This window comes from Fukomys damarensis, unplaced genomic scaffold (genome assembly GCF_012274545.1).
Source record: "Fukomys damarensis isolate Sample0158 unplaced genomic scaffold, DMR_v1.0_HiC HiC_scaffold_12, whole genome shotgun sequence".
NCBI lineage: Eukaryota > Metazoa > Chordata > Mammalia > Rodentia > Bathyergidae > Fukomys > Fukomys damarensis.
Genome location: NW_022900924.1, coordinates 27984170 through 27993414, shown reverse-complemented (window position 1 = coordinate 27993414; position 9245 = coordinate 27984170). Strand labels below are relative to the sequence as shown.

The 9245-nt window shown below is 32.5% G+C and overlaps 1 non-coding gene across 1 annotated transcript; it reads right to left on the bottom strand.

The window, feature by feature from the left end:
• Positions 1-8463: 8463 nt before the first annotated feature.
• Positions 8464-8570, bottom strand: LOC117285813. The gene has a single exon (XR_004516911.1). It is a non-coding gene; the product is annotated as a U6 spliceosomal RNA (small nuclear RNA).
• Positions 8571-9245: the final 675 nt, after the last annotated feature.

The following is a 9245-nucleotide window of genomic DNA, read 5'->3' as shown; positions in this document are numbered from 1 at the left end:
ATAACTTTAACATACTACTATCGTCCAGCTAATTTCCTAGCTCTTCACTTGGTTTATTAGTTGCTTAGAGCTGCTTCATTCATTCATTTTCAATTTGTTCAATTCCTAATAGAAGTCCTCTGCTCCAAATATGCACTTTATTTTCGTTCATATTGAGTGTATAAAATCCATCAATTTTTCTTCTCTGCTTTCCACAGTGTCTTTCCCATGAATGCTCATTCATCTCCCTTAGGCTTTCTCTCCAGTCTTAAATTACAAGTCTCTTGATTTCAAATATACCTTTAAATGAACCAAATTGGTGAGTGGCAGAGTTAATATCTCACTGAAAGGTAAAAGCCAAATAGATATAAATGAAGGCGATATAAATCAGTAAACAAGCTACTGCCACTTCTTCATTAGTGAATGCAGGTATTGTGATAAACATTTCATGGCTCTGTGGTCAGTGAGAAGGCATCAGGAAATGACAGCATTTGTAATATGACTTTTGGTTTGTGTACATATCATTGAGAAGTGTTTTGATAATCACTCAGCTGAAAGTACATAAATCTCTAATGATATATATTTTAAAGTCAGATGTTTTACCACAATATTTTAATTATTTATTAACAAATTTAAGTAATGTTAAATGTTAATACAAGCAAGACAGAAGCCACACATTATACAGTGCACTACCTGCTGAACTAAAACATCCATAAGGAAATTTTTGTCTTGTGCTTTTTTGTTATGAGGTGCACATAGGTAGGAATATATCCTATCTAGTGAAAATACTGACAGACTATTCATTTTGTAAATATGTGCGAGGCTACCTGTTTGTTCCTAATGATGCATTGTCAAGAAAAATCATTTTCCATGTACCAAGGATTAAAAAAAATATTGCACAAATAATTTCAGAACAATTGATTACTTCATATGAGAACAACAAGGTGAAATTAAAGATAGCAGCCACAATGAAGCATTAATCCAAAGTTAAGTAATATTTAAAGAATTACTGGGCAGGGGATTTAGCTCAGTGCATCCACCACCTGTCTTGCAAGCACAAGGACCTGAGTTCGATTCCCGGTACAAAAAAAATATTAAGAATTCATTATATAGCCAAATTAAATATAAGTAGCATAACAGTACAGTGAGAAACAAAGAGCATAAATACAGAGAAAGCATATAAATTACATAAAAATTAAAATGAAATCCAGTATTATGAAAAATGGATTGGGCTGGGGATTTAGCTCAGTGGTACCATCATCTGCCTCACAAGTACAAGGTCCAGATTCTGATACCCAGTACCAAAAATTATATATATATTTGTCCTCTGTTATGGCTTGTGCCTTGATGTACCCCCAAATCTTCATGTGGTTTTTCAGAGGAAGATGGTCTGGACTATGCAATATTGGGATTAAGTCTGTGATGCTGTTATCAAGGACGTATGATTGCTAAATTAGTCACTGGTTTGGCATAATTCTGGGTGTGGATAATGGGAAGGCCTTCCTTGGGTGTGAGTACTATCCACCCTAAGGGTATATAGCCTTGATAGAATATAAAGGACATAAAAGAGGTCCTCATTGTCACTTGCTGCTACTTGCTGCTGCTTTTCTACTATGCTATCTTCTGCCCCCCATGAACTATTTCTCCTCTGTGATTCCCTTCTCCCATGACACCCCTCTTGGAACCAACCATGAATTGAAAGCTCTACAAACTGAACAACAATAAACCTTTCCTTCTTTAACTTTAAATGTCATATATTTTGTCTCAACACCAAGAGAAAAGTAAGATATCCTCCAAAATTAAATAAGATACATAAAAGCCACATTATGCAACTTTTTTAAAAAATATTAATTCTTTTTGAGTTTTTTTACTAGGGTGAAAACAGGAAATGAATATAAGAGCAGAGAAGAAACAGAGCAAGATGCATGTATTCATATTTATTAAAATTTGGAAGTGTTTTGTTTCAATTAATGTATATGATGTGTGGTAAAAATATTTATTTTTAACTTATTGTAATAAAAGACACATTACAGTTAATCTTCCTCAAAATATACAATGTCTCATCAAAAACACATATCCCATCATTCTTTACTTTTTATGTTTATTAAGTTTATTGGTACACTTTAGGTATACAATACAATTTCATTCATCATTGGGACTTTGTACCTTTACAAGACTTATTTTATTTCTTAATTTCCCCCCATTCCCTAGCCCTCCCTTCACCCGCTCCACCGTTCCCTGTTAACAAAGACATAGTTTCCATGTTTTTCCCTTTTACATTTTTTTGTGTGTGTGATCAAGGTATAGTGAACAATACTGACAACTTCTATCTAAAAGAAAGCCAGGCTAATAAAAATACTGCAGTGTATCCTCATCTACCTGTTCACTTAATCTGGCCCTGTGTTATTTTTGATGCTTCTACCAAAATCAAAGAGACAGTAAAGGTTAGAATTTTGGGGACTGATTCGAGATACGGGGTCAGCCAAGTCAGTGTAACTAAAGATGATCTGGAAAAACAACTCCAGAGCTGCTTCAAAAAGTGCCAAGCATGATGGGATCAGCAGGTTCCAAGTGAACGACATTATATTTTGAATGGGAATAATGAAAATGTGACTTTTTCTGTATTTTTTATTTAAACACACCATAATTTTATCACACTTGGAGACGTACACTAAGTTGGGTGATTAGTACTTGTCACTGTCTCAAGCATACATGATCATATCCTAGCTGAGGTCTCAGACTGGAGAGTACTTCCTAGCCTCTTGATTTGGGCTTAGCCATTTGTCTTTGTTGGGTTAGTGGAATATTAGGGGCATGCTATTTGTAGAAATCCAATATGTATGTATCACTGGCCTGGGTCACTTGAGCTTCTACAACTTCATGGGAATACACTATGGTTAGTGGTTTACTATAATTTGGTCTCCAGAATCAGATCCATGAGCTTACAAAAAACTCGTAGATCCAAAGTAAAGTAACCAACCATTTTAGCAAGTAAGAACAGTTGCTTTTATGCCATGAATTTATGGGTCTTGGTTATATATCATTATTAAAAAGTTAAATAAGGACCACATGATAAAAAATAATTTACACAGAAGGACTTAGATGTCCAACAAGTTCTCAATGATTAATTTAACTATATTGTATACCTAAAATGTACCAATAAACTTAATAAAGATAAAAACAAAGAAGTCAAACACTACTTGTCCCTAAATTTAATCTTACATTTTTCCTGGGCCTCTTTTCATTGAATTAAATAATATATTTGTGAATATCTTTCTTGATTGTTTAAAAATATAGACATACCAATGCACCAACAAGAAAATCTCAGGTATAAGATATTTCTCTTACATACTTTCTTATCTTTTGCCACTACTTCCTTTATCATTGGGTAGTTTTATTTTCCTGTTGTTTTAATTCTTTGTCACACTTCATATTTGAGTTTTCATATTTTATTGTTTTAGTTTTAGATACTTTTTCCTTATGCCTTTATTTGTGATATAAAGCTATTAACATCCTAGACATTTTTCTTAATTCTATTTCTCATTTCTAATTTACAAATTTAGTTACTGTAAGGTCATTTTCATACTGATAATTTTGTTTTTGCTATTCTGGAGACTGAAACTAGAGGTTTCCCACTGAGCTAACATCCCTGGCTCTTCATATTTTTTAAATTAACAAAGAGTTTCATTAATGCACTAAACTGCCTAGACTGGGCTTGAACTTTTGATCTTTCTGCCTCAGCCTCCCAGAGTTCTGAGATTACAGTCATTCATCCTTTTATATTGTTAATATTAACAACTTTTGCATTTAGCTTTTAGGGATGATCCTTCTATAAAACCAAAGGTAATTGGGAATGAGTTTGATTCACTATTCTCAATGTAAACACACAAATATGTAGACTTTTGTTCATGTTATGTACTTGAATCTGATCAGACAGGCTCAAATTCTACATATTAGTCAGGAGGGAACAAACGTGAAAAAAACAAAATTTGAGCATGTCATATCAGAAATTTTCTAAGTACTTGATGGAAAGATGGTATTCTTGTCACCAGGCATCCTTTAAAAAAGTCTAGAAACTTGTTCTAGGAAGCTGTGTATTACGTAGCTTTGGGTCATTGCCTTGGTACATATGTAGATGTTCATAATCTTGCCGGTTTAATCTTTTAATAAACGTGGGTTTATAAATATAAATAACTTTGTCTTTTAAATATCATCCATTGCCTGGTCATTAAATGCTCTTATAGAAGTCATAATTAAATTCTAATATGTCCACATAGAGTGATGAAAATGCAAACAGTTATTATTACCAGGCCAATGTTGCTGTAGCCCTGCTGTCACTATCTTGTCTTTAATCATAAGATGTTCCATGTGTCACAACACATGGAACAACACAATTCTTTTCAGATTATGTCCATTATGCAACACAATATTAATTTTGGGTGGTCATATTTCTTTCATTCAGTTTTTATTCTTGTTTCTGCTTTCTCATTTCACTAAAAAGTTTTGTTACTTCTCTCTTTTTCTTTTTTCTTTTTTCATTGTAGATAGAATATATACCTTGGTCATTCACACAAGTTGATCTATATTATCCATCTAACTCTTTGAGACATAAAATCCCTATTGTCATGTACATGTTCTTTCTTTTGGACTTTTCTTACTTTATTTTCTCCACCTGGATTAGGGCTTATAAAGGCCTTTTTAAATATCTAGTTACACGTGACATTGTATTTTCCTACACTACTATCCAGAACTGGACTACTGATTTACAGATATGATATTTACATTTTTTATAGTAGCTTTTTCCATTTGCATATTTCTGTATTTAGAAAGGGAGAGTAAGGACAATCATGGATGAATCTTCAAATACTCATCATATGTGCCTACCTGTGTGTATACATATATTTATATATGTATGTACATTGTTTGTTTGAAAAATGATAATAAATGTATGATATCACAAAGCACAGAGTACATTGACATGCAAAGAGATGCTTATCTATAATGTTTAATGAGGAGGAGAATAAGGAAAACAAACTTTACTGGTAATACACTGAATAGATGAGGTACAAGTGTGTTCCAACTTCAATTATTAAAATCCACTTGCTCAGTTAAGGTAGAAGAGAATCTCTGTGGATGCAAATTTTAATAAGATTTGAGGCATAGTTTTCTACTAGGGGTTCTCAAATGAAATGGCTGAATCAAGACCATGGATATTGCAGACCACAAGTAGGGTTCCTCTCCTGTATTGACAAGTTCCAGTCTTGGCAGGTGAGGTTTTGGAGAATAGCTGGAATGGTATTTAGAGAATAACCCTGTTACCACCTTAGCCCTTGGTCTTCAGAGAAGCAGCTAACAGGAAACGTCCTTCTAAGAAACTAAACTCTAATTGTGTCTGTCAATTCCTGTATCCATATGTGCTTGGAAGTACAAGAGTCCAAATCAATAATTCACTTATGTGATGACATGGTGTGCTGTGGTTGCCTCACAAGGGCTTAGATTTCATATTCCTTCTACAGGAAAATATATATCACTCACACAGTAAGTATTGAGAATCATTTCAAAATCACATAATGACATTTACTTGTATATATGTGTTTCATCTCACATGCATGTATAATTTACGTTTAGTAATTATAGATGAAAATTATGTATTTATGAGAAGACTGATACCAATCTGATTGTGATTCTTTTTTAGCTTATCATCTTTTTATTTTGGTTAATTTTATTTCTGAATTTAAAAACTTTTAGAATTGTGTATTCTATCTTTGGTGTTCCACAGTACCACTGTTTTGGTTAATTCATATTATCCAATGGATAGTTGAAATTTTAAAACTTTTTTCTATATTTTATTTTAACTTTTCTCTTTCATGTTATCTGTTCTGATTTTCTTTGGAAAGCCGTTTGCTAAGTGCCTGTATGATATTTATTTTCCTCTTTGCTTGTTTTCATATTCTAGACTTGAAATCAATCTCCCAATAACTGTAGATAATGCTGTATATTACAAAGGACATTCAATTTTAGTGTCAAATAATTCTTGTTTGGTTATTATGTCTTCAGACTGTCCTTACTTAAATGATATTCATGTATTGCTTTTCTATAATTTTTTTCTTAGTAATTTAACTTTCATTTTGTCTCCAATGATGTCAGTAACTTTTCTATATATGTTGTTGCTCTCAGGACATTCATACTTTAAGTTTAAATAACAAACTTTTTCAAACAGCATCAGTCAATTCACTTGTTGTTTTGTAGACTGGATCCATCCCCTGATACCGTTGCCTAGGTAACTAGTTGAAATATTACTAACCATTTGTACAGTATTTTCATTAGCTGGTTTCACTTTATTGTGTTAGGGTAGATGGCCGAGGAACAAACTGGAGCCCTTCACACTGCAACAGCAGGGAGAGCTGTACTCTGACACTGTCTGACTGAACTCCGTGTAACCTTGAAAGTCTGTTCAGTTTCATGAGAAACTTTTGCTTACAGATCAAAAGGAGGACTGCAGTGTCGGGGGAAGGATGTACTAAAGTAAACATGAAATAATTATCACCTTTCAATTAATCAGATCATCTGCTGCCTTACTTCTCATCTTTTCTCTCTGGACCACTCTCTATAAAGCTCTCCCAGATCGCTGTGAAGAGAGGATCTTTTGAAAAGTCTGATTTTGTTCATCTTCGCTTGCCTGTGCTTTAGAAGGCAGTTTGTTGCTTTGTTGCATCCACTTGAGTATTCAAATTCATTGTTTATGTTTCCAAAATTTGTTTTAAATTCTTTTCATACACTAATAGTGTTGTAAATTTATGTGCTTATATATTATCAATTATTGATGTGGTGTCTTCAGCGAAAGTACATACAATGTTCAGTTTACAGTTCTGAATTGGAATAATGTATAGAAAATGAAACTGTCAAAATAATTTCTTATCCTCCCTCTTCGTCCCATGAAGCAATGATTTCTTTATATACTTGGCCCCACTTAACATTAAAATAGCCTCAGTCTTGAACCATTAAAAAGTTTTCATTTTTATTTATGAGCCTTCAACAAGATTCAGTTGTTCTTTGTCTGTCTCTTCTTAGGCGTTGCTGATAATATTATCTTAACTTAATAACAAACTATTTCTTAGAAAAAATCCAGGAAATGGAGACATTCTTTTAAACTCCACTCTCTCTACTGAAAGGAATGACAAGACTGGAAGTAATTAAAAGGGTGATGTAGAGGTTCATTCAAGTATAGATTTAGTAAGAACAGAAGAAATAGATGAACTCAAAATATACTTATATATAAAATTAAAAGGACCATAGTTTGATAAATCATATAGACTAATTTTTCCAGTTTTTAAATTCAGTGAATATAGCAGTTGTTTAATGAGTTACAGATTAGGATGCACGAAAGTCAGAAAGAAATTAGAAAATCAATTTTCATCTTTTGGAGTTTGAATTCTTTGCAGTTCAAACATCTATGAAGATGAGTATGTAGATGGTTCAATATGTGTACTGAGAATAGAAAATTTGTGGATAGTATTTGAAGTAAGATTCAGAATAAGTCATCTGTGCATGAAGCACTGAAATAAAAGAAAGCACAGACCCAGACTGGAGAAACACTGGTAGATTCCACAATTTAATACTTTATATAGTCTATGAAAAGACAAGATGAAATTAAGTTGAAGAATAAAGAGAAGAAAAGGAAAAAATAAAACATCAATTATTCGGTGATGTGGATAAGAAGAAATCTTATGCAAAAATGGAAATTTGGTGTTGACCACAAAGAAAAAAAAATGTGATTTAAGGACTCAATACATTTTACACACTTTGTATTTTAGGCTTTGAAATAGGTCTTGGAGCTACAGTGAAATAAAAGTCTGTGGCTTCAAAAACTTTAAATTATAGCATGAAAAAACATGGCCACTGTACAATTGAATACAATTATGCTATGAGATTATTGGCATAATTTGGGGATCATATTATTTCTTGGGAAAAAATAATGTTTAAACTGTGACTCAGGGATGATCAATAAATGCCATATTATCAAATATATATAGTTTTATAATATAGGAGGATAGTGAATGAAAAAAAAACCAGGAGAAAGATACCTACAAGAACTGTCAAAATAAACCAGTCTGTTTCTCTTCTGGATTTCAAAAGGAGAAAGGAAAATTTAGCACATTTTCTCAAGTGTCTCTGCAATCCACAGTCAGCTGGACCTTCACAAACATGCTGAGACACAGGAGAAATATGAAATCTGTCCCCATAAAGCTAATACTAGAATATATGCCCCCCCATGATTATCAGTTACATCACAATCTCAAGCTTTGGACTAGTATTTGAAATAATTTGTGGACCTAATATTAAAGATTTGATAACCAGATTCAAATCATATATAGTTTGCTTCAAAAGATTAAACTTGAAAAAATGACAATGAATAAAAAGCTGACTACATTTGAATTTTTAAATTCTAATACCACTGAAAATTTCATATTATTATTATTTTTTTAAAACATGGAATGCTTCATGAATTTGCGTGTCATCCTTGTGCAGGGGCCATGCTAATCTTCTCTGTTTCGTTCTAATTTTAGTATATGTGCTGCAGAAGCCAGCACTGAAAATTTTATTCTTATAGAAACAGAATACTAAAGTAACTCAAAAAGTGAAGTAAAAATTGAAATATATTCATCATCTTAACTAGATCATTTTCTTCATAACAGTTTTTAAATTTAAGCACCTAACCCATAACAATTTTAATATGATTTCTATAGTTTCATTGACCTTTTAGTAGACAAAGTTTTCAGGGAAAAGATCATCTCAGTAAGTTCCTAAAAGTCAAAAGGAAATCTGCAGGCTATTTTTAAGAATGGAAAAGGCCAAAACACTTAAAATTTTGCAACATTGTATTTTTTTAACACTATAAAATTGTCTTAAATGGCAGTTTCAGAAAAAAAAAAAGTTGCATTAAATGTGTTAGTATTTTACAAGTTGTTTTGTTTTTAAATCTTAAATAATTGCTTTTATGTTAATGTTAGAGGATGAGAAAAATAATTCACTCCAGGACCACCTGGAATGCTACTTATTAGTTCAGCACTAACTATCACACACTATATATACACATGGACACTCTCAACATTGGGAAGTAATTTCGTATCTTGTTGCTTCTTTATGACAACTAGATAACTAAATTTTTTGGTTGATTTTTTGTGTGAGCTTGTGGCGGGGGGGCGCTAGCTTCAGATTCCTGGGGTTAAGCCATTCTCTTGCCTCATTCTCCTTAATAGCTTCAA